At 48.6% G+C, this 26,825-nt stretch overlaps 14 non-coding genes and 2 pseudogenes across 14 annotated transcripts; all 16 read left to right on the top strand.

The window, feature by feature from the left end:
- The first annotated feature begins 217 nt into the window (after positions 1-217).
- On the top strand, positions 218-408 carry LOC141226023 (U2 spliceosomal RNA). Its single transcript, XR_012293253.1, has one exon. It is a non-coding gene; the product is annotated as a U2 spliceosomal RNA (small nuclear RNA).
- Positions 409-1,529: 1,121 nt separating this feature from the next.
- LOC141225772 (U2 spliceosomal RNA) lies at positions 1,530-1,720 on the top strand. Its single transcript, XR_012293011.1, has one exon. It is a non-coding gene; the product is annotated as a U2 spliceosomal RNA (small nuclear RNA).
- A 1,122-nt stretch (positions 1,721-2,842) lies between these two features.
- Positions 2,843-3,033, top strand: LOC141225771 (U2 spliceosomal RNA). The gene has a single exon (XR_012293010.1). It is a non-coding gene; the product is annotated as a U2 spliceosomal RNA (small nuclear RNA).
- Positions 3,034-4,162: 1,129 nt separating this feature from the next.
- Positions 4,163-4,353, top strand: LOC141225770 (U2 spliceosomal RNA). Its single transcript, XR_012293009.1, has one exon. It is a non-coding gene; the product is annotated as a U2 spliceosomal RNA (small nuclear RNA).
- Positions 4,354-5,473: 1,120 nt separating this feature from the next.
- LOC141225769 (U2 spliceosomal RNA) lies at positions 5,474-5,664 on the top strand. Its single transcript, XR_012293008.1, has one exon. It is a non-coding gene; the product is annotated as a U2 spliceosomal RNA (small nuclear RNA).
- A 1,120-nt stretch (positions 5,665-6,784) lies between these two features.
- LOC141225768 (U2 spliceosomal RNA) lies at positions 6,785-6,975 on the top strand. The gene has a single exon (XR_012293007.1). It is a non-coding gene; the product is annotated as a U2 spliceosomal RNA (small nuclear RNA).
- A 1,117-nt stretch (positions 6,976-8,092) lies between these two features.
- LOC141225766 (U2 spliceosomal RNA) lies at positions 8,093-8,283 on the top strand. Its single transcript, XR_012293005.1, has one exon. It is a non-coding gene; the product is annotated as a U2 spliceosomal RNA (small nuclear RNA).
- A 1,119-nt stretch (positions 8,284-9,402) lies between these two features.
- Positions 9,403-9,593, top strand: LOC141225765 (U2 spliceosomal RNA). Its single transcript, XR_012293004.1, has one exon. It is a non-coding gene; the product is annotated as a U2 spliceosomal RNA (small nuclear RNA).
- A 1,121-nt stretch (positions 9,594-10,714) lies between these two features.
- Positions 10,715-10,792, top strand: LOC141226366 (U2 spliceosomal RNA; annotated as a pseudogene).
- A 5,565-nt stretch (positions 10,793-16,357) lies between these two features.
- LOC141226266 (U2 spliceosomal RNA) lies at positions 16,358-16,552 on the top strand. Its single transcript, XR_012293480.1, has one exon. It is a non-coding gene; the product is annotated as a U2 spliceosomal RNA (small nuclear RNA).
- Positions 16,553-17,675: 1,123 nt separating this feature from the next.
- LOC141225764 (U2 spliceosomal RNA) lies at positions 17,676-17,866 on the top strand. The gene has a single exon (XR_012293003.1). It is a non-coding gene; the product is annotated as a U2 spliceosomal RNA (small nuclear RNA).
- Positions 17,867-18,986: 1,120 nt separating this feature from the next.
- LOC141225763 (U2 spliceosomal RNA) lies at positions 18,987-19,177 on the top strand. The gene has a single exon (XR_012293002.1). It is a non-coding gene; the product is annotated as a U2 spliceosomal RNA (small nuclear RNA).
- A 1,124-nt stretch (positions 19,178-20,301) lies between these two features.
- On the top strand, positions 20,302-20,492 carry LOC141225762 (U2 spliceosomal RNA). The gene has a single exon (XR_012293001.1). It is a non-coding gene; the product is annotated as a U2 spliceosomal RNA (small nuclear RNA).
- A 1,124-nt stretch (positions 20,493-21,616) lies between these two features.
- LOC141226116 (U2 spliceosomal RNA) lies at positions 21,617-21,807 on the top strand. The gene has a single exon (XR_012293343.1). It is a non-coding gene; the product is annotated as a U2 spliceosomal RNA (small nuclear RNA).
- Positions 21,808-22,932: 1,125 nt separating this feature from the next.
- On the top strand, positions 22,933-23,123 carry LOC141225761 (U2 spliceosomal RNA). The gene has a single exon (XR_012293000.1). It is a non-coding gene; the product is annotated as a U2 spliceosomal RNA (small nuclear RNA).
- Positions 23,124-24,241: 1,118 nt separating this feature from the next.
- Positions 24,242-24,319, top strand: LOC141226364 (U2 spliceosomal RNA; annotated as a pseudogene).
- The last annotated feature ends 2,506 nt before the right edge of the window (positions 24,320-26,825 follow it).

Below are 26,825 nucleotides of genomic sequence, written 5' to 3'. Positions count from 1 at the left end.
GGGAACAGCCGGGGGTTGAGGGTACTGTGCTAAAAGAGGTGGAGTTATGCAGATCTAAAACGCGTGGATTGCAGCAGCAGCAAGCCGAAAAGTGCAGGCATGTGAGGGATCTAGAGGTTGACAGCATGTCTTCTTAACGGGAGTCCAGGTGGCCATCTCCACAAATGGACTTTTCAGAATCCTTGGGTGGCACCGTAGTCGGAAACCAATTCTGGTTATCGCTTCTCGGCCTTTTGGCTAAGATCAAGTGTAGTATCTGTTCTTATCAGTTTAATAGCTGATACGTCCCCTATCTGGGGACCATATATTAAATGGATTTTTAGAACAGGGAGATGGAAAAAGAGCTTGCTCTGTCCACTCCACGCATTGACCTGGTATTGCAGTATCTCCAGGACCGGTGCACCCCTTCTTTAATGCAGTTTCTAAAATCAGAAAGAATTGAATTCAATGCTTTTTGTTCATTTTGCTTGTTTGTCGGATTTTGGGATGGACTCTTTGGCTTTGCTTTTCTTCTCCTCATTGGATTTTTCATGTTAAAAGTTGCAGAAGCCAGATGACAAGCTCATTTTGGTTCAACTTCAGCAACTGTGCATTGCATTGCCATGTAATGTAATGTAATGCAATGCTATCTATCTAGCTCTCCCTCTATACTTCCTTTTGGATAAACAGACATATTAGGCAAGCATTTTGGAGCTTTCACCTAAATAACTACAGGTGGTGAGATAAGCTGCACAATATAATTGACCTTTCAGTATATTGTTGCACACACACCATCTATTTAGCAAATGCCCTTGTTATCAACAGCAGCCTTTTAAACTCACCTGAGCTAACAGGTATGTGAGCTGGTTACTCTGCTGCGCTTAAAATTTCTTTTTTGGTTTGCTACAATGCCTTTTCTGAAACGTTGTCTCCCTCTGCTGGAACACTGACTTCTTTCATTTAATGCCTGCAGACTATAAAAGAGAAACCAACCTAAAAAGTTTGGTTGATTAGTCTGTGGCATTCTTTTAAACTGTTGCTTATGGCGGTCTCTGTGAGCTTCTCAGTGACATTCAGCCATCCAGGTATCCCGCCTGCAGTAGACGGAATGTGGCAATGGAACGCTGGCTGCGCGTGTCATAATAGGCTCTGAGCCTTTATATACCTGCGCACAGCAGCAGCCACCTTCAGTCTGCTGCTGGACAGCCAGCAGCAGCAGCAGCAGGACAGGTAATTAATCAGCAACCCTCCTGCTAAGGGTAGACAGCTGCTCGTTCCACCCCCCCCCCCGCCTTAATTGGTTCTCCTCCCTTCCAACGGTGTTGAGGCGGGTGGGAACAGCCGGGGGTTGAGGGTACTGTGCTAAAAGAGGTGGAGTTATGCAGATCTAAAATGCGTGGATTCCAGCAGCAGCAAGCCGAAAAGTGCAGGCATGTGAGGGATCTAGAGGTTGACAGCATGTCTTCTTAACGGGAGTCCAGGTGGCCATCTCCACAAATGGACTTTTCAGAATCCTTGGGTGGCACCGTAGTCGGAAACCAATTCTGGTTATCGCTTCTCGGCCTTTTGGCTAAGATCAAGTGTAGTATCTGTTCTTATCAGTTTAATATCTGATACGTCCCCTATCTGGGGACCATATATTAAATGGATTTTTAGAACAGGGAGATGGAAAAAGAGCTTGCTCTGTCCACTCCACGCATTGACCTGGTATTGCAGTATCTCCAGGACCGGTGCACCCCTTCTTTAATGCAGTTTCTAAAATCAGAAAGAATTGAATTCAATGCTTTTTGTTCATTTTGCTTGTTTGTCGGATTTTGGGATGGACTCTTTGGCTTTGCTTTTCTTCTCCTCATTGGATTTTTCATGTTAAAAGTTGCAGAAGCCAGATGACAAGCTCATTTTGGTTCAACTTCAGCAACTGTGCATTGCATTGCCATGTAATGTAATGTAATGCAATGCTATCTATCTAGCTCTCCCTCTATACTTCCTTTTGGATAAACAGACATATTAGGCAAGCATTTTGGAGCTTTCACCTAAATAACTACAGGTGGTGAGATAAGCTGTACAATATAATTGACCTTTCAGTATATTGTTGCACACACACCATCTATTTAGCAAATGCCCTTGTTATCAACAGCAGCCTTTTAAACTCACCTGAGCTAACAGGTATGTGAGCTGGTTACTCTGCTGCGCTTAAAATTTCTTTTTTGGTTTGCTACAATGCCTTTTCTGAAACGTTGTCTCCCTCTGCTGGAACACTGACTTCTTTCATTTAATGCCTGCAGACTATAAAAGAGAAACCAACCCAAAAAGTTTGGTTGATTAGTCTGTGGCATTCTTTTAAACTGTTGCTTATGGCGGTCTCTGTGAGCTTCTCAGTGACATTCAGCCATCCAGGTATCCCGCCTGCAGTAGACGGAATGTGGCAATGGAACGCTGGCTGCGCGTGTCATAATAGGCTCTGAGCCTTTATATACCTGCGCACAGCAGCAGCCACCTTCAGTCTGCTGCTGGACAGCCAGCAGCAGCAGCAGCAGGAGAGGTAATTAATCAGCAACCCTCCTGCTAAGGGTAGACAGCTGCTCGTTCCACCCCCCCCCCCCGCCTTAATTGGTTCTCCTCCCTTCCAACGGTGTTGAGGCGGGTGGGAACAGCCGGGGGTTGAGGGTACTGTGCTAAAAGAGGTGGAGTTATGCAGATCTAAAACGCGTGGATTGCAGCAGCAGCAAGCCGAAAAGTGCAGGCATGTGAGGGATCTAGAGGTTGACAGCATGTCTTCTTAACGGGAGTCCAGGTGGCCATCTCCACAAATGGACTTTTCAGAATCCTTGGGTGGCACCGTAGTCGGAAAACAATTCTGGTTATCGCTTCTCGGCCTTTTGGCTAAGATCAAGTGTAGTATCTGTTCTTATCAGTTTAATATCTGATACGTCCCCTATCTGGGGACCATATATTAAATGGATTTTTAGAACAGGGAGATGGAAAAAGAGCTTGCTCTGTCCACTCCACGCATTGACCTGGTATTGCAGTATCTCCAGGACCGGTGCACCCCTTCTTTAATGCAGTTTCTAAAATCAGAAAGAATTGAATTCAATGCTTTTTGTTCATTTTGCTTGTTTGTCGGATTTTGGGATGGACTCTTTGGCTTTGCTTTTCTTCTCCTCATTGGATTTTTCATGTTAAAAGTTGCAGAAGCCAGATGACAAGCTCATTTTGGTTCAACTTCAGCAACTGTGCATTGCATTGCCATGTAATGTAATGTAATGCAATGCTATCTATCTAGCTCTCCCTCTATACTTCCTTTTGGATAAACAGACATATTAGGCAAGCATTTTGGAGCTTTCACCTAAATAACTACAGGTGGTGAGATAAGCTGCACAATATAATTGACCTTTCAGTATATTGTTGCACACACACCATCTATTTAGCAAATGCCCTTGTTATCAACAGCAGCCTTTTAAACTCACCTGAGCTAACAGGTATGTGAGCTGGTTACTCTGCTGCGCTTAAAGTTTCTTTTTTGGTTTGCTACAATGCCTTTTCTGAAACGTTGTCTCCCTCTGCTGGAACACTGACTTCTTTCATTTAATGCCTGCAGACTATAAAAGAGAAACCAACCCAAAAAGTTTGGTTGATTAGTCTGTGGCATTCTTTTAAACTGTTGCTTATGGCGGTCTCTGTGAGCTTCTCAGTGACATTCAGCCATCCAGGTATCCCGCCTGCAGTAGACGGAATGTGGCAATGGAACGCTGGCTGCGCGTGTCATAATAGGCTCTGAGCCTTTATATACCTGCGCACAGCAGCAGCCACCTTCAGTCTGCTGCTGGACAGCCAGCACTAGCAGCAGCAGCAGGAGAGGTAATTAATCAGCAACCCTCCTGCTAAGGGTAGACAGCTGCTCGTTCCACCCCCCACCACCCCCCGCCTTAATTGGTTCTCCTCCCTTCCAACGGTGTTGAGGCGGGTGGGAACAGCCGGGGGTTGAGGGTACTGTGCTAAAAGAGGTGGAGTTATGCAGATCTAAAACGCGTGGATTGCAGCAGCAGCAAGCCGAAAAGTGCAGGCATGTGAGGGATCTAGAGGTTGACAGCATGTCTTCTTAACGGGAGTCCAGGTGGCCATCTCCACAAATGGACTTTTCAGAATCCTTGGGTGGCACCGTAGTCGGAAACCAATTCTGGTTATCGCTTCTCGGCCTTTTGGCTAAGATCAAGTGTAGTATCTGTTCTTATCAGTTTAATATCTGATACGTCCCCTATCTGGGGACCATATATTAAATGGATTTTTAGAACAGGGAGATGGAAAAAGAGCTTGCTCTGTCCACTCCACGCATTGACCTGGTATTGCAGTATCTCCAGGACCGGTGCACCCCTTCTTTAATGCAGTTTCTAAAATCAGAAAGAATTGAATTCAATGCTTTTTGTTCATTTTGCTTGTTTGTCGGATTTTGGGATGGACTCTTTGGCTTTGCTTTTCTTCTCCTCATTGGATTTTTCATGTTAAAAGTTGCAGAAGCCAGATGACAAGCTCATTTTGGTTCAACTTCAGCAACTGTGCATTGCATTGCCATGTAATGTAATGTAATGCAATGCTATCTATCTAGCTCTCCCTCTATACTTCCTTTTGGATAAACAGACATATTAGGCAAGCATTTTGGAGCTTTCACCTAAATAACTACAGGTGGTGAGATAAGCTGCACAATATAATTGACCTTTCAGTATATTGTTGCACACACACCATCTATTTAGCAAATGCCCTTGTTATCAACAGCAGCCTTTTAAACTCACCTGAGCTAACAGGTATGTGAGCTGGTTACTCTGCTGCGCTTAAAATTTCTTTTTTGGTTTGCTACAATGCCTTTTCTGAAACGTTGTCTCCCTCTGCTGGAACACTGACTTCTTTCATTTAATGCCTGCAGACTATAAAAGAGAAACCAACCCAAAAAGTTTGGTTGATTAGTCTGTGGCATTCTTTTAAACTGTTGCTTATGGCGGTCTCTGTGAGATTCTCAGTGACATTCAGCCATCCAGGTATCCCGCCTGCAGTAGACGGAATGTGGCAATGGAACGCTGGCTGCGCGTGTCATAATAGGCTCTGAGCCTTTATATACCTGCGCACAGCAGCAGCCACCTTCAGTCTGCTGCTGGACAGCCAGCAGCAGCAGCAGCAGGAGAGGTAATTAATCAGCAACCCTCCTGCTAAGTGTAGACAGCTGCTCGTTCCACCCCCCCCCCGCCTTAATTGGTTCTCCTCCCTTCCAACGGTGTTGAGGCGGGTGGGAACAGCCGGGGGTTGAAGGTACTGTGCTAAAAGAGGTGGAGTTATGCAGATCTAAAACGCGTGGATTGCAGCAGCAGCAAGCCGAAAAGTGCAGGCATGTGAGGGATCTAGAGGTTGACAGCATGTCTTCTTAACGGGAGTCCAGGTGGCCATCTCCACAAATGGACTTTTCAGAATCCTTGGGTGGCACCGTAGTCGGAAACCAATTCTGGTTATCGCTTCTCGGCCTTTTGGCTAAGATCAAGTGTAGTATCTGTTCTTATCAGTTTAATATCTGATACGTCCCCTATCTGGGGACCATATATTAAATGGATTTTTAGAACAGGGAGATGGAAAAAGAGCTTGCTCTGTCCACTCCACGCATTGACCTGGTATTGCAGTATCTCCAGGACCGGTGCACCCCTTCTTTAATGCAGTTTCTAAAATCAGAAAGAATTGAATTCAATGCTTTTTGTTCATTTTGCTTGTTTGTCGGATTTTGGGATGGACTCTTTGGCTTTGCTTTTCTTCTCCTCATTGGATTTTTCATGTTAAAAGTTGCAGAAGCCAGATGACAAGCTCATTTTGGTTCAACTTCAGCAACTGTGCATTGCATTGCCATGTAATGTAATGTAATGCAATGCTATCTATCTAGCTCTCCCTCTATACTTCCTTTTGGATAAACAGACATATTAGGCAAGCATTTTGGAGCTTTCACCTAAATAACTACAGGTGGTGAGATAAGCTGCACAATATAATTGACCTTTCAGTATATTGTTGCACACACACCATCTATTTAGCAAATGCCCTTGTTATCAACAGCAGCCTTTTAAACTCACCTGAGCTAACAGGTATGTGAGCTGGTTACTCTGCTGCGCTTAAAATTTCTTTTTTGGTTTGCTACAATGCCTTTTCTGAAACGTTGTCTCCCTCTGCTGGAACACTGACTTCTTTCATTTAATGCCTGCAGACTATAAAAGAGAAACCAACCCAAAAAGTTTGGTTGATTAGTCTGTGGCATTCTTTTAAACTGTTGCTTATGGCGGTCTCTGTGAGCTTCTCAGTGACATTCAGCCATCCAGGTATCCCGCCTGCAGTAGACGGAATGTGGCAATGGAACGCTGGCTGCGCGTGTCATAATAGGCTCTGAGCCTTTATATACCTGCGCACAGCAGCAGCCACCTTCAGTCTGCTGCTGGACAGCCAGCAGCAGCAGCAGCAGGAGAGGTAATTAATCAGCAACCCTCCTGCTAAGGGTAGACAGCTGCTCGTTCCACCCCCCCCCCGCCTTAATTGGTTCTCCTCCCTTCCAACGGTGTTGAGGCGGGTGGGAACAGCCGGGGGTTGAGGGTACTGTGCTAAAAGAGGTGGAGTTATCCAGATCTAAAACGCGTGGATTGCAGCAGCAGCAAGCCGAAAAGTGCAGGCATGTGAGGGATCTAGAGGTTGACAGCATGTCTTCTTAACGGGAGTCCAGGTGGCCATCTCCACAAATGGACTTTTCAGAATCCTTGGGTGGCACCGTAGTCGGAAACCAATTCTGGTTATCGCTTCTCGGCCTTTTGGCTAAGATCAAGTGTAGTATCTGTTCTTATCAGTTTAATATCTGATACGTCCCCTATCTGGGGACCATATATTAAATGGATTTTTAGAACAGGGAGATGGAAAAAGAGCTTGCTCTGTCCACTCCACGCATTGACCTGGTATTGCAGTATCTCCAGGACCGGTGCACCCCTTCTTTAATGCAGTTTCTAAAATCAGAAAGAATTGAATTCAATGCTTTTTGTTCATTTTGCTTGTTTGTCGGATTTTGGGATGGACTCTTTGGCTTTGCTTTTCTTCTCCTCATTGGATTTTTCATGTTAAAAGTTGCAGAAGCCAGATGACAAGCTCATTTTGGTTCAACTTCAGCAACTGTGCATTGCATTGCCATGTAATGTAATGTAATGCAATGCTATCTATCTAGCTCTCCCTCTATACTTCCTTTTGGATAAACAGACATATTAGGCAAGCATTTTGGAGCTTTCACCTAAATAACTACAGGTGGTGAGATAAGCTGCACAATATAATTGACCTTTCAGTATATTGTTGCACACACACCATCTATTTAGCAAATGCCCTTGTTATCAACAGCAGCCTTTTAAACTCACCTGAGCTAACAGGTATGTGAGCTGGTTACTCTGCTGCGCTTAAAATTTCTATTTTGGTTTGCTACAATGCCTTTTCTGAAACGTTGTCTCCCTCTGCTGGAACACTGACTTCTTTCATTTAATGCCTGCAGACTATAAAAGAGAAACCAACCCAAAAAGTTTGGTTGATTAGTCTGTGGCATTCTTTTAAACTGTTGCTTATGGCGGTCTCTGTGAGCTTCTCAGTGACATTCAGCCATCCAGGTATCCCGCCTGCAGTAGACGGAATGTGGCAATGGAACGCTGGCTGCGCGTGTCATAATAGGCTCTGAGCCTTTATATACCTGCGCACAGCAGCAGCCACCTTCAGTCTGCTGCTGGACAGCCAGCAGCAGCAGCAGGAGAGGTAATTAATCAGCAACCCTCCTGCTAAGGGTAGACAGCTGCTCGTTCCACCCCCCCCCCGCCTTAATTGGTTCTCCTCCCTTCCAACGGTGTTGAGGCGGGTGGGAACAGCCGGGGGTTGAGGGTACTGTGCTAAAAGAGGTGGAGTTATGCAGATCTAAAACGCGTGGATTGCAGCAGCAGCAAGCCGAAAAGTGCAGGCATGTGAGGGATCTAGAGGTTGACAGCATGTCTTCTTAACGGGAGTCCAGGTGGCCATCTCCACAAATGGACTTTTCAGAATCCTTGGGTGGCACCGTAGTCGGAAACCAATTCTGGTTATCGCTTCTCGGCCTTTTGGCTAAGATCAAGTGTAGTATCTGTTCTTATCAGTTTAATATCTGATACGTCCCCTATCTGGGGACCATATATTAAATGGATTTTTAGAACAGGGAGATGGAAAAAGAGCTTGCTCTGTCCACTCCACGCATTGACCTGGTATTGCAGTATCTCCAGGACCGGTGCACCCCTTCTTTAATGCAGTTTCTAAAATCAGAAAGAATTGAATTCAATGCTTTTTGTTCATTTTGCTTGTTTGTCGGATTTTGGGATGGACTCTTTGGCTTTGCTTTTCTTCTCCTCATTGGATTTTTCATGTTAAAAGTTGCAGAAGCCAGATGACAAGCTCATTTTGGTTCAACTTCAGCAACTGTGCATTGCATTGCCATGTAATGTAATGTAATGCAATGCTATCTATCTAGCTCTCCCTCTATACTTCCTTTTGGATAAACAGACATATTAGGCAAGCATTTTGGAGCTTTCACCTAAATAACTACAGGTGGTGAGATAAGCTGCACAAAATAATTGACCTTTCAGTATATTGTTGCACACACACCATCTATTTAGCAAATGCCCTTGTTATCAACAGCAGCCTTTTAAACTCACCTGAGCTAACAGGTATGTGAGCTGGTTACTCTGCTGCGCTTAAAATTTCTTTTTTGGTTTGCTACAATGCCTTTTCTGAAACGTTGTCTCCCTCTGCTGGAACACTGACTTCTTTCATTTAATGCCTGCAGACTATAAAAGAGAAACCAACCCAAAAAGTTTGGTTGATTAGTCTGTGGCATTCTTTTAAACTGTTGCTTATGGCGGTCTCTGTGAGCTTCTCAGTGACATTCAGCCATCCAGGTATCCCGCCTGCAGTAGACGGAATGTGGCAATGGAACGCTGGCTGCGCGTGTCATAATAGGCTCTGAGCCTTTATATACCGGCGCACAGCAGCAGCCACCTTCAGTCTGCTGCTGGACAGCCAGCAGCAGCAGCAGCAGGAGAGGTAATTAATCAGCAACCCTCCTGCTAAGGGTAGACAGCTGCTCGTTCCACCCCCCCCCGCCTTAATTGGTTCTCCTCCCTTCCAACTGTGTTGAGGCGGGTGGGAACAGCCGGGGGTTGAGGGTACTGTGCTAAAAGAGGTGGAGTTATGCAGATCTAAAACGCGTGGATTGCAGCAGCAGCAAGCCGAAAAGTGCAGGCATGTGAGGGATCTAGAGGTTGACAGCATGTCTTCTTAACGGGAGTCCAGGTGGCCATCTCCACAAATGGACTTTTCAGAATCCTTGGGTGGCACCGTAGTCGGAAACCAATTCTGGTTATCGCTTCTCGGCCTTTTGGCTAAGATCAAGTGTAGTATCTGTTCTTATCAGTTTAATATCTGATACGTCCCCTATCTGGGGACCATATATTAAATGGATTTTTAGAACAGGGAGATGGAAAAAGAGCTTGCTCTGTCCACTCCACGCATTGACCTGGTATTGCAGTATCTCCAGGACCGGTGCACCCCTTCTTTAATGCAGTTTCTAAAATCAGAAAGAATTGAATTCAATGCTTTTTGTTCATTTTGCTTGTTTGTCGGATTTTGGGATGGACTCTTTGGCTTTGCTTTTCTTCTCCTCATTGGATTTTTCATGTTAAAAGTTGCAGAAGCCAGATGACAAGCTCATTTTGGTTCAACTTCAGCAACTGTGCATTGCATTGCCATGTAATGTAATGTAATGCAATGCTATCTATCTAGCTCTCCCTCTATACTTCCTTTTGGATAAACAGACATATTAGGCAAGCATTTTGGAGCTTTCACCTAAATAACTACAGGTGGTGAGATAAGCTGCACAATATAATTGACCTTTCAGTATATTGTTGCACACACACCATCTATTTAGCAAATGCCCTTGTTATCAACAGCAGCCTTTTAAACTCACCTGAGCTAACAGGTATGTGAGCTGGTTACTCTGCTGCGCTTAAAATTTCTTTTTTGGTTTGCTACAATGCCTTTTCTGAAACGTTGTCTCCCTCTGCTGGAACACTGACTTCTTTCATTTAATGCCTGCAGACTATAAAAGAGAAACCAACCCAAAAAGTTTGGTTGATTTGTCTGTGGCATTCTTTTAAACTGTTGCTTATGGCGGTCTCTGTGAGCTTCTCAGTGACATTCAGCCATCCAGGTATCCCGCCTGCAGTAGACGGAATGTGGCAATGGAACGCTGGCTGCGCGTGTCATAATAGGCTCTGAGCCTTTATATACCTGCGCACAGCAGCAGCCACCTTCAGTCTGCTGCTGGACAGCCAGCAGCAGCAGCAGCAGGAGAGGTAATTAATCAGCAACCCTCCTGCTAAGGGTAGACAGCTGCTCGTTCCACCCCCCCCCCCGCCTTAATTGGTTCTCCTCCCTTCCAACGGTGTTGAGGCGGGTGGGAACAGCCGGGGGTTGAGGGTACTGTGCTAAAAGAGGTGGAGTTATGCAGATCTAAAACGCGTGGATTGCAGCAGCAGCAAGCCGAAAAGTGCAGGCATGTGAGGGATCTAGAGGTTGACAGCATGTCTTCTTAACGGGAGTCCAGGTGGCCATCTCCACAAATGGACTTTTCAGAATCCTTGGGTGGCACCGTAGTCGGAAACCAATTCTGGTTATCGCTTCTCGGCCTTTTGGCTAACATCAAGTGTAGTATCTGTTCTTTTAAGAACACAAGAGCTACGATCTACACTTGACGAGAGCGATCGAACTCGGAAGGAGAAGAGCTTCGGAGCCCAGCTGACATCGGAGAAGGAAGGCGGATATCGGTGGGAGGAAGAAGCTCTAAAGAATCCAGAAGAAGACGAAGACTCGGAGAAGAATCGGGCTGTCCTGTGGAATCTTCGAGGAAGAAAATCATCGAGACAAAGACCTTTCGGGGAATTTGTCCAGAACACGACGGGAGAAGAATCTGCATAGCTCCACCCATTCCGGGAAGAGTTCCAGATCCAGCTCCAAGAAGTAACTGCAGGAGGAAAGCCATGGCAAGCGCTGCGAGGAAGGCTGAAAAGAAGAGCCTGGAGCAGGGGACAGCCAGGAGGGCCCAGCCAGGAGCCGATTCTGACCCCAAGGACTCTGCCTCCACGACTGGCCAGCAGAAGGGACCCCAGAAGCCCCGCCACGAAGCTCCAGCCCTGGAGCCATGGATGCGGCAGACGGTGGCCCTGAAGCTGAAGGAAGTGGATGGGAGGGTGCCGGACATGTCCTCGGACGTGTTCTGCCAGAAGATGCTGCTGGATCGAGGCTTCTCCAGGTCGGACACCCTCAGCATCCAGACCTTCTTGACGGGGATCTTCTTCGTCACCTTCGCCACTGTGAACACCTGCAGGAGGTTCTGGGAAATGGTAAGCGCAAAAGGACCGGATAATTCTTTCTCTGCCTTTACAGGTAGCTGCCCTATCCAGAGGGACGAAAGGAGGATCACGGTCTCCATGCGCAACCCGCACACCCCAGGCCAAGACATCTGTACCTTCCTGAGACGCTTCTGTTTGGTTGTGAAGGAACCCTCTCACATCCTGAATGGACTCGGCTTCTGGACAGGTAAGTGGTCGGTGACCGTTAGACTTCACAGGGTCCTGGCGTACTCAGACGGACTTCGGCACCTGCCCCCGACATTCTCCCTGGGCAACTCCTACGGCCTCATCTATTACCCGGACATGCCGCGGAACTGCAGGAGATGCGGCAAGAACGGCCACGAGATGAAGGACTGCAAGGAGGATGCCTGCAGGATTTGTCGAGTGACGGGACACAGCTCGAAGGACTGCCCGAAGAAGACGTCCTGCAACCTGTGTGGGCTGGCGGCTCATCTATACAAGGATTGCCCCAAGCGTGAGAGATCCTGGGCATCGGTGGTTGCGACGACCCCAGCTCCGGAGGACAAGGCCCCGACGACCAGGCCTGTGAAGGTCAAGGACGCGACGACCAAGGCCCCAGCGGCCAAGGCCGAGACGACCAAGGCCAAAGCGGTCAAGGAGTCGGTGGCCAAAGCCCCAGCGACAGTCCCAACAGCTCCGAAGCAGAAGAAAAAGTCAAAGGAGGGTAAGAGTTCTGTCACCCCTCTCTCGATCCCTCCCCCTGCCACCCCCGTCCAATCCCCCCCCACCCCGGCCACCCCTGCTGAGGATTCCACTTCCTCTTCCTCCTTCCCCTACTCCTCAGCAGGTGTCCTTTCCCCTGCCCCGGCAGCCACTCTCCCTCCCCAGACCATGGTAGCGGTGGAATTAACCTTTCCTCCACCCGCCGCTATCTATTCCGAGGAGGATTTTCCCCTTCTTGTCTCCCCAGTTCCAACCCGGGGAAAGAGGAAGGTGGAGGACAGCCCTGCTACTGAATCCTCCAAAAAGAAGATTCTGGATTTCGTAGGCGAAAAGGAGGATACCCTCCCTGAGCCAGAAGAGATGGAGCACATGGTTGAGACCCTGGTGGCCGAGCCAGAAGAGGAGGAACTGGTGGTCGCCGAGATCGAGGCCGCGCTGCTTGACCAGATGGAGGAAGAGGGCCTGCTGGTGATCCCGTCACCAGCAGTCAACACCGACGAGGGACCACCCGACCGGAGTGGTAACTAAGGTGTATTGCCTGCGCTAACTTTTTCTTTTTTCCCTACATGATGGCTAATATTAACTTATTTTCCATTAATGTCAGGAGCATCAAGGACAAGTTCAGACGTCAGACTATTTATGCCTTCCTTACTTCCCAGTTGTGTGATGTTTATATGTTGCAGGAATGTTCCCTTCCCTCCTCTAGGTCCTTCAAACATCTGGCCAGGGAGTGGTCCCACGGTCCATCCTACTGGTCCGGTGGGGGTGACTGCAAGTCTGCGGGGGTCGCAATTCTGATCAGGGGGGGCGCATTCACGCTTGAGTCCGTCCAGGAGCTCATCTGCGGCAGGGCTCTTGTTGTAGATGGCAACTGGGCAGGAGAACCTGTCAGGTTCATCAACGTGTATGCGTCCCCACTGAAGAATGAGCGTTTGGAGCTTTTCCAGACCCTGCGGCTTCAGCTTGCCACCACCAGGACCTTAGTGATGGCCGGGGATTTCAACTGCCCCATCGAGGAGGATGGTCGTAGTTCTGGCACATCTGCCAAGTTGGACATCACGTCCAAGCTGCTCATCGAGATGGTAACCGAGGCCTCTCTTCAGGACGTGGTGGGCTCCATGGGGAGAGGCTCCACGAACTATTCGTGGAGCCGACCCGATGGCTCACTCCGCTCCAGGATTGACTTTGTGTTCACCTCTCGGGCAGTCAGGCAGAGTAGGCACTCGATGGTCCCCTGCTTCTTCTCCGACCACAGAGCCATTCACTTACAAGGTGTCCTCGGCGACGGTTTTCCGTCCGGCCCCGGCTCCTGGAAGCTGAATTGTGCTCTGCTGGCTCAGGATGAAGTCGTGGAGGAGCTGAGAGCAGCCTACGCAATGTGGCAGTCCTACAAGGGTAGCTTCCAAACAGTCTCTGATTGGTGGGAATATGTTAAAGTTGAGTTTCGCTGTTTCTTTCAGGCCAAGGGTCGACAACAGGCGTGTGAGAAGAGGAGGGACTTCAGAGGGCTGCAGCGCGAGCTGCGGTCGCTGCAGGACCTTCTTCACTGCGGCTGGGACGTGAGGGAGGAGCTGGAGGAGACCAAGAAGAGCCTGAAAAGGCACTTTGAGGAGGAGTCCAAGCGAATCGTCTTCCGTTCCAAAGTGGATAATCTGGAGAAGGGTGAGAAATGTAACTCATTCTTTTTCAGGAAACTTCATGCCGGTCACACGCCCCTGAACGAGCTGCGAGACGAGAGCGGAAACATGCGACGTGGGAAGGAGGACGTGATGAGGGTCGTCAGCGACTTCTACAGCGAACTCTACTCCCACAAGACTACCGACCCCGACGCTGCTGATAAGTTCCTGTCAGGTATCACTAACCATCTTGATCCTGCAGGCACGGCAGCCTTGGACAAACCTCTGATGGTGGGCGAATTGCTCTCTGCCGCTAAATCCTTTAGGACCGGCAGGACCCCGGGCAGTGATGGTCTTCCAGCGGAGCTCTATGTAGCGCTGGGAGACCTCATCTGTCCGGACCTGTTGGACCTGTACGAGGAGATGGTGGTGGAGGGTAGAATGCCTCCATCTTTGAGGGAAGGAATGGTCACGATCCTGTACAAGCGGAAGGGAGAGAGGTGCGACCTGAGGAATTGGCGTCCCATCACTCTGCTCAACGTGGACTACAAGATCCTGGCCAAGACGATGGCGACACGACTTAAGACGGTCATCGGACGGATCATCCACCCGGACCAGACCTGCGGCATCCCTGGACGTCGCATCGCAGACAGCCTCGCTCTCGTGCGGGACACGGTCGAGTACATCAAAGGTCCGCCGCGCACACGCGGCCCTGGTCTCCTTGGATCAGGAGAAGGCCTTCGACCGGGTTTCCCACGAGTTCATGGGCCGAGCTCTGCACCGGTTAGGTTTGGGTAACATGTTTTGTTCGTATGTCCGTCTGATGTATTTTGATATCCACAGCTCGGTGTTGGTGAACGGCTGGAAGACTGACCCCTTCCCTGTCCTCTCTGGGGTCAGACAAGGCTGCCCTCTATCACCTCTTCTTTTTGTTTGTGTTATAGAACTCTTCGCAGAGGCTATCCGGCAGAATGGAGAGATCAGAGGGATCACCGCACCGGGTCCGGGACGACACGAGGTCAAGTGCTCGCTCTACATGGACGACGTCACCGTCTTCTGCGCTGATCGTGGTTCAGTCGACGCCCTCGTCCAGACGTGTGAGAGGTTCGGCCGGGCTTCAGGGGCCAAAGTCAACTGCAGGAAGTCGGAAGCCATGCTCTTCGGGGATTGGCAGCCGGCCTCCTCCGCCCCCTTCCCCTTCAACATTCAACCGGATTTCCTCAAGGTGCTGGGAGTCTGGTTCGGGAAGGAAGGAGCGGCCCTCAAGTCCTGGCAAGAACGCTTGGCCAAAGTGAAGCAACGGATCGGACTCTGGAGCCTCAGACACCTCACTTGTGAGGGTAAGGCACTCGTCCTGCGTAATGAGGTCCTGCCCGTCTTGCAGTACACGGCGCAGGCCTGGCCCCCACACGTCACTGTGTGCAGGGCCATTACCAGGACAGTGTTTCACTTTGTCTGGGGATCCAAGATGGACAGAGTCAGGCGGGCCGTCATGTACAAGGAGCCTCGCAAGGGTGGGAAGGGCGTTCCAGATATCCCCACCCTCCTGCGATCCTCTTTTGTGTGTGATTGTGTCCGCCGGACTTTGCAAGTCAAGAATGGCTCCGCGGGCAGGTCCATGTCTCGCTTCTTCCTGCTTCCTCTTTGGAGGCGACTCGGCTGGGACAAGTGGGACAGCTCCTTCCCCTACAACTGGACGACGCCATGGTTCTACGGAGACGTCGTTCGATTTGTGGGGGAACATCAACTGGAGGGACTCAAGCCCGACTTGTGGAAGCCCAAAACTATCCACAAGCTCATCAGAGCCAAGGATGACGTGGAGAACATCACAGGACTTCACCAGGACACGCTGGAGACTGTGTGGACAAATGTGTCGTCTGACAGGCTGACCAACGGGCACAAGGACTTGTCGTGGATGGCGATTCAGGGCGGACTGCCCGTCCGGTCATTCATGCATGCCCGGAACCTGTGCAAGACCCGGTACTGTCCAAGGTGCCCCTTCGTGGAGGAAACATCTTTGCACACTTTTTGGGACTGCGGATTTGCACAGCGCCTGTTGACTGCCCTTGAGGACGACCTGAGGAACTCTGTCCCCAGGGCGAGCCTATCGCACCATTCTGTGCTTTACGGACTCTTCCCTGGGGTTCATACCGTCGGAGCCATCCAGGAGGCTTGGCGCCTTATGAACTGCTTCAAGGATGCCGTTTGGGTCGCCAGGAACCGGCTCATCTTGAGGAGGGAGAGGATGTCCATCCAGGACTGCCGCAGGCTGATCCACAGCCTGCTCAGAGACTATTCCATCGTGGACGGTCCGGAGGACGAGGATGAGGACTAAACCCCTCCTCCCCCTCTCCCCTTATGTGTCTTGTCTTTCAATAAAGCTTCGGGCCTGTGATTTTCCCCTCCCCATCCCCTTTTTCCCAATCCCCATCCCTAATCACGATTCGTCGTACTGTATTGATTGACATGCTTTTTCTTTCAGATTGAGTGTTTTGTGTAGCATAGGGGTGTGATGTGTCTAGTTAGTGCGTCGTATCCTCATGCTATGTAAATATGATGTAGAATTCTGTGTGTACTGGGCTGCGGCACTGTACACTGTCTGTTAACTTATTTTTTGTGCTAATAAAAGATATATTCAATCAAAAAAAATCTGTTCTTATCAGTTTAATATCTGATACGTCCCCTATCTGGGGACCATATATTAAATGGATTTTTAGAACAGGGAGATGGAAAAAGAGCTTGCTCTGTCCACTCCACGCATTGACCTGGTATTGCAGTATCTCCAGGACCGGTGCACCCCTTCTTTAATGCAGTTTCTAAAATCAGAAAGAATTGAATTCAATGCTTTTTGTTCATTTTGCTTGTTTGTCGGATTTTGGGATGGACTCTTTGGCTTTGCTTTTCTTCTCCTCATTGGATTTTTCATGTTAAAAGTTGCAGAAGCCAGATGACAAGCTCATTTTGGTTCAACTTCAGCAACTGTGCATTGCATTGCCATGTAATGTAATGTAATGCAATGCTATCTATCTAGCTCTCCCTCTATACTTCCTTTTGGATAAACAGACATATTAGGCAAGCATTTTGGAGCTTTCACCTAAATAACTACAGGTGGTGAGATAAGCTGCACAATATAATTGACCTTTCAGTATATTGTTGCACACACACCATCTATTTAGCAAATGCCCTTGTTATCAACAGCAGCCTTTTAAACTCACCTGAGCTAACAGGTATGTGAGCTGGTTACTCTGCTGCGCTTAAAATTTCTTTTTTGGTTTGCTACAATGCCTTTTCTGAAACGTTGTCTCCCTCTGCTGGAACACTGACTTCTTTCATTTAATGCCTGCAGACTATAAAAGAGAAACCAACCCAAAAAGTTTGGTTGATTAGTCTGTGGCATTCTTTTAAACTGTTGCTTATGGCGGTCTCTGTGAGCTTCTCAGTGACATTCAGCCATCCAGGTATCCCGCCTGCAGTAGACGGAATGTGGCAATGGAACGCTGGCTGCGCGTGTCATAATAGGCTCTGAGCCTTTATATACCTGCGCACAGCAGCAGCCACCTTCAGTCTGCTGCTGGACAGCCAGCAGCAGCAGCAGCAGGAGAGGTAATTAATCAGCAACCCTCCTGCTAAGGGTAGACAGCTGCTCGTTCCACCCCCCCCCCCCCGCCTTAATTGGTTCTCCTCCCTTCCAACGGTGTTGAGGCGGGTGGGAACAGCCGGGGGTTGAGGGTACTGTGCTAAAAGAGGTGGAGTTATGCAGATCTAAAACGCGTGGATTGCAGCAGCAGCAAGCCGAAAAGTGCAGGCATGTGAGGGATCTAGAGGTTGACAGCATGTCTTCTTAACGGGAGTCCAGGTGGCCTTCTCCACAAATGGACTTTTCAGAATCCTTGGGTGGCACCGTAGTCGGAAACCAATTCTGGTTATCGCTTCTCGGCCTTTTGGCTAAGATCAAGTGTAGTATCTGTTCTTATCAGTTTAATATCTGATACGTCCCCTATCTGGGGACCATATATTAAATGGATTTTTAGAACAGGGAGATGGAAAAAGAGCTTGCTCTGTCCACTCCACGCATTGACCTGGTATTGCAGTATCTCCAGGACCGGTGCACCCCTTCTTTAATGCAGTTTCTAAAATCAGAAAGAATTGAATTCAATGCTTTTTGTTCATTTTGCTTGTTTGTCGGATTTTGGGATGGACTCTTTGGCTTTGCTTTTCTTCTCCTCATTGGATTTTTCATGTTAAAATTTGCAGAAGCCAGATGACAAGCTCATTTTGGTTCAACTTCAGCAACTGTGCATTGCATTGCCATGTAATGTAATGTAATGCAATGCTATCTATCTAGCTCTCCCTCTATACTTCCTTTTGGATAAACAGACATATTAGGCAAGCATTTTGGAGCTTTCACCTAAATAACTACAGGTGGTGAGATAAGCTGCACAATATAATTGACCTTTCAGTATATTGTTGCACACACACCATCTATTTAGCAAATGCCCTTGTTATCAACAGCAGCCTTTTAAACTCACCTGAGCTAACAGGTATGTGAGCTGGTTACTCTGCTGTGCTTAAAATTTCTTTTTTGGTTTGCTACAATGCCTTTTCTGAAACGTTGTCTCCCTCTGCTGGAACACTGACTTCTTTCATTTAATGCCTGCAGACTATAAAAGAGAAACCAACCCAAAAAGTTTGGTTGATTAGTCTGTGGCATTCTTTTAAACTGTTGCTTATGGCGGTCTCTGTGAGCTTCTCAGTGACATTCAGCCATCCAGGTATCCCGCCTGCAGTAGACGGAATGTGGCAATGGAACGCTGGCTGCGCGTGTCATAATAGGCTCTGAGCCTTTATATACCTGCGCACAGCAGCAGCCACCTTCAGTCTGCTGCTGGACAGCCAGCAGCAGCAGCAGCAGGAGAGGTAATTAATCAGCAACCCTCCTGCTAAGGGTAGACAGCTGCTCGTTCCACCCCCCCCCCGCCTTAATTGGCTCTCCTCCCTTCCAACGGTGTTGAGGCGGGTGGGAACAGCCGGGGGTTGAGGGTACTGTGCTAAAAGAGGTGGAGTTATGCAGATCTAAAACGCGTGGATTGCAGCAGCAGCAAGCCGAAAAGTGCAGGCATGTGAGGGATCTAGAGGTTGACAGCATGTCTTCTTAACGGGAGTCCAGGTGGCCATCTCCACAAATGGACTTTTCAGAATCCTTGGGTGGCACCGTAGTCGGAAACCAATTCTGGTTATCGCTTCTCGGCCTTTTGGCTAAGATCAAGTGTAGTATCTGTTCTTATCAGTTTAATATCTGATACGTCCCCTATCTGGGGACCATATATTAAATGGATTTTTAGAACAGGGAGATGGAAAAAGAGCTTGCTCTGTCCACTCCACGCATTGACCTGGTATTGCAGTATCTCCAGGACCGGTGCACCCCTTCTTTAATGCAGTTTCTAAAATCAGAAAGAATTGAATTCAATGCTTTTTGTTCATTTTGCTTGTTTGTCGGATTTTGGGATGGACTCTTTGGCTTTGCTTTTCTTCTCCTCATTGGATTTTTCATGTTAAAAGTTGCAGAAGCCAGATGACAAGCTCATTTTGGTTCAACTTCAGCAACTGTGCATTGCATTGCCATGTAATGTAATGTAATGCAATGCTATCTATCTAGCTCTCCCTCTATACTTCCTTTTGGATAAACAGACATATTAGGCAAGCATTTTGGAGCTTTCACCTAAATAACTACAGGTGGTGAGATAAGCTGCACAATATAATTGACCTTTCAGTATATTGTTGCACACACACCATCTATTTGGCAAATGCCCTTGTTATCAACAGCAGCCTTTTAAACTCACCTGAGCTAACAGGTATGTGAGCTGGTTACTCTGCTGCGCTTAAAATTTCTTTTTTGGTTTGCTACAATGCCTTTTCTGAAACGTTGTCTCCCTCTGCTGGAACACTGACTTCTTTCATTTAATGCCTGCAGACTATAAAAGAGAAACCAACCCAAAAAGTTTGGTTGATTAGTCTGTGGCATTCTTTTAAACTGTTGCTTATGGCGGTCTCTGTGAGCTTCTCAGTGACATTCAGCCATCCAGGTATCCCGCCTGCAGTAGACGGAATGTGGCAATGGAACGCTGGCTGCGCGTGTCATAATAGGCTCTGAGCCTTTATATACCTGCGCACAGCAGCAGCCACCTTCAGTCTGCTGCTGGACAGCCAGCAGCAGCAGCAGCAGGAGAGGTAATTAATCAGCAACCCTCCTGCTAAGGGTAGACAGCTGCTCGTTCCACCCCCCCCCCCCCCGCCTTAATTGGTTCTCCTCCCTTCCAACGGTGTTGAGGCGGGTGGGAACAGCCGGGGGTTGAGGGTACTGTGCTAAAAGAGGTGGAGTAATGCAGATCTAAAACGCGTGGATTGCAGCAGCAGCAAGCCGAAAAGTGCAGGCATGTGAGGGATCTAGAGGTTGACAGCATGTCTTCTTAACGGGAGTCCAGGTGGCCTTCTCCACAAATGGACTTTTCAGAATCCTTGGGTGGCACCGTAGTCGGAAACCAATTCTGGTTATCGCTTCTCGGCCTTTTGGCTAAGATCAAGTGTAGTATCTGTTCTTATCAGTTTAATATCTGATACGTCCCCTATCTGGGGACCATATATTAAATGGATTTTTAGAACAGGGAGATGGAAAAAGAGCTTGCTCTGTCCACTCCACGCATTGACCTGGTATTGCAGTATCTCCAGGACCGGTGCACCCCTTCTTTAATGCAGTTTCTAAAATCAGAAAGAATTGAATTCAATGCTTTTTGTTCATTTTGCTTGTTTGTCGGATTTTGGGATGGACTCTTTGGCTTTGCTTTTCTTCTCCTCATTGGATTTTTCATGTTAAAATTTGCAGAAGCCAGATGACAAGCTCATTTTGGTTCAACTTCAGCAACTGTGCATTGCATTGCCATGTAATGTAATGTAATGCAATGCTATCTATCTAGCTCTCCCTCTATACTTCCTTTTGGATAAACAGACATATTAGGCAAGCATTTTGGAGCTTTCACCTAAATAACTACAGGTGGTGAGATAAGCTGCACAATATAATTGACCTTTCAGTATATTGTTGCACACACACCATCTATTTAGCAAATGCCCTTGTTATCAACAGCAGCCTTTTAAACTCACCTGAGCTAACAGGTATGTGAGCTGGTTACTCTGCTGCGCTTAAAATTTCTTTTTTGGTTTGCTACAATGCCTTTTCTGAAACGTTGTCTCCCTCTGCTGGAACACTGACTTCTTTCATTTAATGCCTGCAGACTATAAAAGAGAAACCAACCCAAAAAGTTTGGTTGATTAGTCTGTGGCATTCTTTTAAACTGTTGCTTATGGCGGTCTCTGTGAGCTTCTCAGTGACATTCAGCCATCCAGGTATCCCGCCTGCAGTAGACGGAATGTGGCAATGGAACGCTGGCTGCGCGTGTCATAATAGGCTCTGAGCCTTTATATACCTGCGCACAGCAGCAGCCACCTTCAGTCTGCTGCTGGACAGCCAGCAGCAGCAGCAGCAGCAGGAGAGGTAATTAATCAGCAACCCTCCTGCTAAGGGTAGACAGCTGCTCGTTCCACCCCCCCCCCCGCCTTAATTGGTTCTCCTCCCTTCCAACGGTGTTGAGGCGGGTGGGAACAGCCGGGGGTTGAGGGTACTGTGCTAAAAGAGGTGGAGTTATACAGATCTAAAACGCGTGGATTGCAGCAGCAGCAAGCCGAAAAGTGCAGGCATGTGAGGGATGTAGAGGTTGACAGCATGTCTTCTTAACGGGAGTCCAGGTGGCCATCTCCACAAATGGACTTTTCAGAATCCTTGGGTGGCATCGTAGTCGGAAACCAATTCTGGTTATCGCTTCTCGGCCTTTTGGCTAAGATCAAGTGTAGTATATGTTCTTATCAGTTTAATATCTGATACGTCCCCTATCTGGGGACCATATATTAAATGGATTTTTAGAACAGGGAGATGGAAAAAGAGCTTGCTCTGTCCACTCCACGCATTGACCTGGTATTGCAGTATCTCCAGGACCGGTGCACCCCTTCTTTAATGCAGTTTCTAAAATCAGAAAGAATTGAATTCAATGCTTTTTGTTCATTTTGCTTGTTTGTCGGATTTTGGGATGGACTCTTTGGCTTTGCTTTTCTTCTCCTCATTGGATTTTTCATGTTAAAAGTTGCAGAAGCCAGATGACAAGCTCATTTTGGTTCAACTTCAGCAACTGTGCATTGCATTGCCATTTAATGTAATGTAATGCAATGCTATCTATCTAGCTCTCCCTCTATACTTCCTTTTGGATAAACAGACATATTAGGCAAGCATTTTGGAGCTTTCACCTAAATAACTACAGGTGGTGAGATAAGCTGCACAATATAATTGACCTTTCAGTATATTGTTGCACACACACCATCTATTTAGCAAATGCCCTTGTTATCAACAGCAGCCTTTTAAACTCACCTGAGCTAACAGGTATGTGAGCTGGTTACTCTGCTGCGCTTAAAATTTCTTTTTTGGTTTGCTACAATGCCTTTTCTGAAACGTTGTCTCCCTCTGCTGGAACACTGACTTCTTTCATTTAATGCCTGCAGACTATAAAAGAGAAACCAACCCAAAAAGTTTGGTTGATTAGTCTGTGGCATTCTTTTAAACTGTTGCTTATGGCGGTCTCTGTGAGCTTCTCAGTGACATTCAGCCATCCAGGTATCCCGCCTGCAGTAGACGGAATGTGGCAATGGAACGCTGGCTGCGCGTGTCATAATAGGCTCTGAGCCTTTATATACCTGCGCACAGCAGCAGCCACCTTCAGTCTGCTGCTGGACAGCCAGCAGCAGCAGCAGCAGGAGAGGTAATTAATCAGCAACCCTCCTGCTAAGGGTAGACAGCTGCTCGTTCCACCCCCCCCCCCCCCGCCTTAATTGGTTCTCCTCCCTTCCAACGGTGTTGAGGCGGGTGGGAACAGCCGGGGGTTGAGGGTACTGTGCTAAAAGAGGTGGAGTTATGCAGATCTAAAACGCGTGGATTGCAGCAGCAGCAAGCCGAGTAGGTGAAGGCATGTGAGGGATCTAGAGGTTGACAGCATGTCTTCTTAACGGGAGTCCAGGTGGCCATCTCCACAAATGGACTTTTCAGAATCCTTGGGTGGCACCGTAGTCGGAAACGAATTCTGGTTATCGCTTCTCGGCCTTTTGGCTAAGATCAAGTGTAGTATCTGTTCTTATCAGTTTAATATCTGATACGTCCCCTATCTGGGGACCATATATTAAATGGATTTTTAGAACAGGGAGATGGAAAAAGAGCTTGCTCTGTCCACTCCACGCATTGACCTGGTATTGCAGTATCTCCAGGACCGGTGCACCCCTTCTTTAATGCAGTTTCTAAAATCAGAAAGAATTGAATTCAATGCTTTTTGTTCATTTTGCTTGTTTGTCGGATTTTGGGATGGACTCTTTGGCTTTGCTTTTCTTCTCCTCATTGGATTTTTCATGTTAAAAGTTGCAGAAGCCAGATGACAAGCTCATTTTGGTTCAACTTCAGCAACTGTGCATTGCATTGCCATGTAATGTAATGTAATGCAATGCTATCTATCTAGCTCTCCCTCTATACTTCCTTTTGGATAAACAGACATATTAGGCAAGTATTTTGGAGCTTTCACCTAAATAACTACAGGTGGTGAGATAAGCTGCACAATATAATTGACCTTTCAGTATATTGTTGCACACACACCATCTATTTAGCAAATGCCCGTTATCAACAGCAGCCTTTTAAACTCACCTAAGCTAACAGGTATGTGAGCTGGTTACTCTGCTGCGCTTAAAATTTCTTTTTTGGTTTGCTACAATGCCTTTTCTGAAACGTTGTCTCCCTCTGCTGGAACACTGACTTCTTTCATTTAATGCCTGCAGACTATAAAAGAGAAACCAACCCAAAAAGTTTGGTTGATTAGTCTGTGGCATTCTTTTAAACTGTTGCTTATGGCGGTCTCTGTGAGCTTCTCAGTGACATTCAGCCATCCAGGTATCCCGCCTGCAGTAGACGGAATGTGGCAATGGAACGCTGGCTGCGCGTGTCATAATAGGCTCTGAGCCTTTATATACCTGCGCACAGCAGCAGCCACCTTCAGTCTGCTGCTGGACAGCCAGCAGCAGCAGCAGCAGGAGAGGTAATTAATCAGCAACCCTCCTGCTAAGGGTAGACAGCTGCTCATTCCACCCCCCCCCCGCCTTAATTGGTTCTCCTCCCTTCCAACGGTGTTGAGGCGGGTGGGAACAGCCGGGGGTTGAGGGTACTGTGCTAAAAGAGGTGGAGTTATGCAGATCTAAAACGCGTGGATTGCAGCAGCAGCAAGCCGAAAAGTGCAGGCATGTGAGGGATCTAGAGGTTGACAGCATGTCTTCTTAACGGGAGTCCAGGTGGCCATCTCCACAAATGGACTTTTCAGAATCCTTGGGTGGCACCGTAGTCGGAAACCAATTCTGGTTATCGCTTCTCGGCCTTTTGGCTAACATCAAGTGTAGTATCTGTTCTTTTAAGAACACAAGAGCTACGATCTACACTTGACGAGAGCGATCGAACTCGGAAGGAGAAGAGCTTCGGAGCCCAGCTGACATCGGAGAAGGAAGGCGGATATCGGTGGGAGGAAGAAGCTCTAAAGAATCCAGAAGAAGACGAAGACTCGGAGAAGAATCGGGCTGTCCTGTGGAATCTTCGAGGAAGAAAATCATCGAGACAAAGACCTTTCGGGGAATTTGTCCAGAACACGACGGGAGAAGAATCTGCATAGCTCCACCCATTCCGGGAAGAGTTCCAGATCCAGCTCCAAGAAGTAACTGCAGGAGGAAAGCCATGGCAAGCGCTGCGAGGAAGGCTGAAAAGAAGAGCCTGGAGCAGGGGACAGCCAGGAGGGCCCAGCCAGGAGCCGATTCTGACCCCAAGGACTCTGCCTCCACGACTGGCCAGCAGAAGGGACCCCAGAAGCCCCGCCACGAAGCTCCAGCCCTGGAGCCATGGATGCGGCAGACGGTGGCCCTGAAGCTGAAGGAAGTGGATGGGAGGGTGCCGGACATGTCCTCGGACGTGTTCTGCCAGAAGATGCTGCTGGATCGAGGCTTCTCCAGGTCGGACACCCTCAGCATCCAGACCTTCTTGACGGGGATCTTCTTCGTCACCTTCGCCACTGTGAACACCTGCAGGAGGTTCTGGGAAATGGTAAGCGCAAAAGGACCGGATAATTCTTTCTTTGCCTTTACAGGTAGCTGCCCTATCCAGAGGGACGAAAGGAGGATCACGGTCTCCATGCGCAACCCGCACACCCCAGGCCAAGACATCTGTACCTTCCTGAGATGCTTCTGTTTGGTTGTGAAGGAACCCTCTCACATCCTGAATGGACTCGGCTTCTGGACAGGTAAGTGGTCGGTGACCGTTAGACTTCACAGGGTCCTGGCGTACTCAGACGGACTTCGGCACCTGCCCCCGACATTCTCCCTGGGCAACTCCTACGGCCTCATCTATTACCCGGACATGCCGCGGAACTGCAGGAGATGCGGCAAGAACGGCCACGAGATGAAGGACTGCAAGGAGGATGCCTGCAGGATTTGTCGAGTGACGGGACACAGCTCGAAGGACTGCCCGAAGAAGACGTCCTGCAACCTGTGTGGGCTGGCGGCTCATCTATACAAGGATTGCCCCAAGCGTGAGAGATCCTGGGCATCGGTGGTTGCGACGACCCCAGCTCCGGAGGACAAGGCCCCGACGACCAGGCCTGTGAAGGTCAAGGACGCGACGACCAAGGCCCCAGCGGCCAAGGCCGAGACGACCAAGGCCAAAGCGGTCAAGGAGTCGGTGGCCAAAGCCCCAGCGACGGTCCCAACAGCTCCGAAGCAGAAGAAAAAGTCAAAGGAGGGTAAGAGTTCTGTCACCCCTCTCTCGATCCCTCCCCCTGCCACCCCCGTCCAATCCCCCCCCACCCCGGCCACCCCTGCTGAGGATTCCACTTCCTCTTCCTCCTTCCCCTACTCCTCAGCAGGTGTCCTTTCCCCTGCCCCGGCAGCCACTCTCCCTCCCCAGACCATGGTAGCGGTGGAATTAACCTTTCCTCCACCCGCCGCTATCTATTCCGAGGAGGATTTTCCCCTTCTTGTCTCCCCAGTTCCAACCCGGGGAAAGAGGAAGGTGGAGGACAGCCCTGCTACTGAATCCTCCAAAAAGAAGATTCTGGATTTCGTAGGCGAAAAGGAGGATACCCTCCCTGAGCCAGAAGAGATGGAGCACATGGTTGAGACCCTGGTGGCCGAGCCAGAAGAGGAGGAACTGGTGGTCGCCGAGATCGAGGCCGCGCTGCTTGACCAGATGGAGGAAGAGGGCCTGCTGGTGATCCCGTCACCAGCAGTCAACACCGACGAGGGACCACCCGACCGGAGTGGTAACTAAGGTGTATTGCCTGCGCTAACTTTTTCTTTTTTCCCTACATGATGGCTAATATTAACTTATTTTCCATTAATGTCAGGAGCATCAAGGACAAGTTCAGACGTCAGACTATTTATGCCTTCCTTACTTCCCAGTTGTGTGATGTTTATATGTTGCAGGAATGTTCCCTTCCCTCCTCTAGGTCCTTCAAACATCTGGCCAGGGAGTGGTCCCACGGTCCATCCTACTGGTCCGGTGGGGGTGACTGCAAGTCTGCGGGGGTCGCAATTCTGATCAGGGGGGGCGCATTCACGCTTGAGTCCGTCCAGGAGCTCATCTGCGGCAGGGCTCTTGTTGTAGATGGCAACTGGGCAGGAGAACCTGTCAGGTTCATCAACGTGTATGCGTCCCCACTGAAGAATGAGCGTTTGGAGCTTTTCCAGACCCTGCGGCTTCAGCTTGCCACCACCAGGACCTTAGTGATGGCCGGGGATTTCAACTGCCCCATCGAGGAGGATGGTCGTAGTTCTGGCACATCTGCCAAGTTGGACATCACGTCCAAGCTGCTCATCGAGATGGTAACCGAGGCCTCTCTTCAGGACGTGGTGGGCTCCATGGGGAGAGGCTCCACGAACTATTCGTGGAGCCGACCCGATGGCT

Source organism: Phyllobates terribilis, unplaced genomic scaffold, assembly GCF_046119375.1.
Source record: "Phyllobates terribilis strain yellow unplaced genomic scaffold, ASM4611937v1 Scaffold_414__1_contigs__length_1644244, whole genome shotgun sequence".
In the NCBI taxonomy this organism is placed as follows: Eukaryota; Metazoa; Chordata; class Amphibia; order Anura; family Dendrobatidae; genus Phyllobates; species Phyllobates terribilis.
This window is presented reverse-complemented; position numbering and strand designations above follow the sequence as displayed.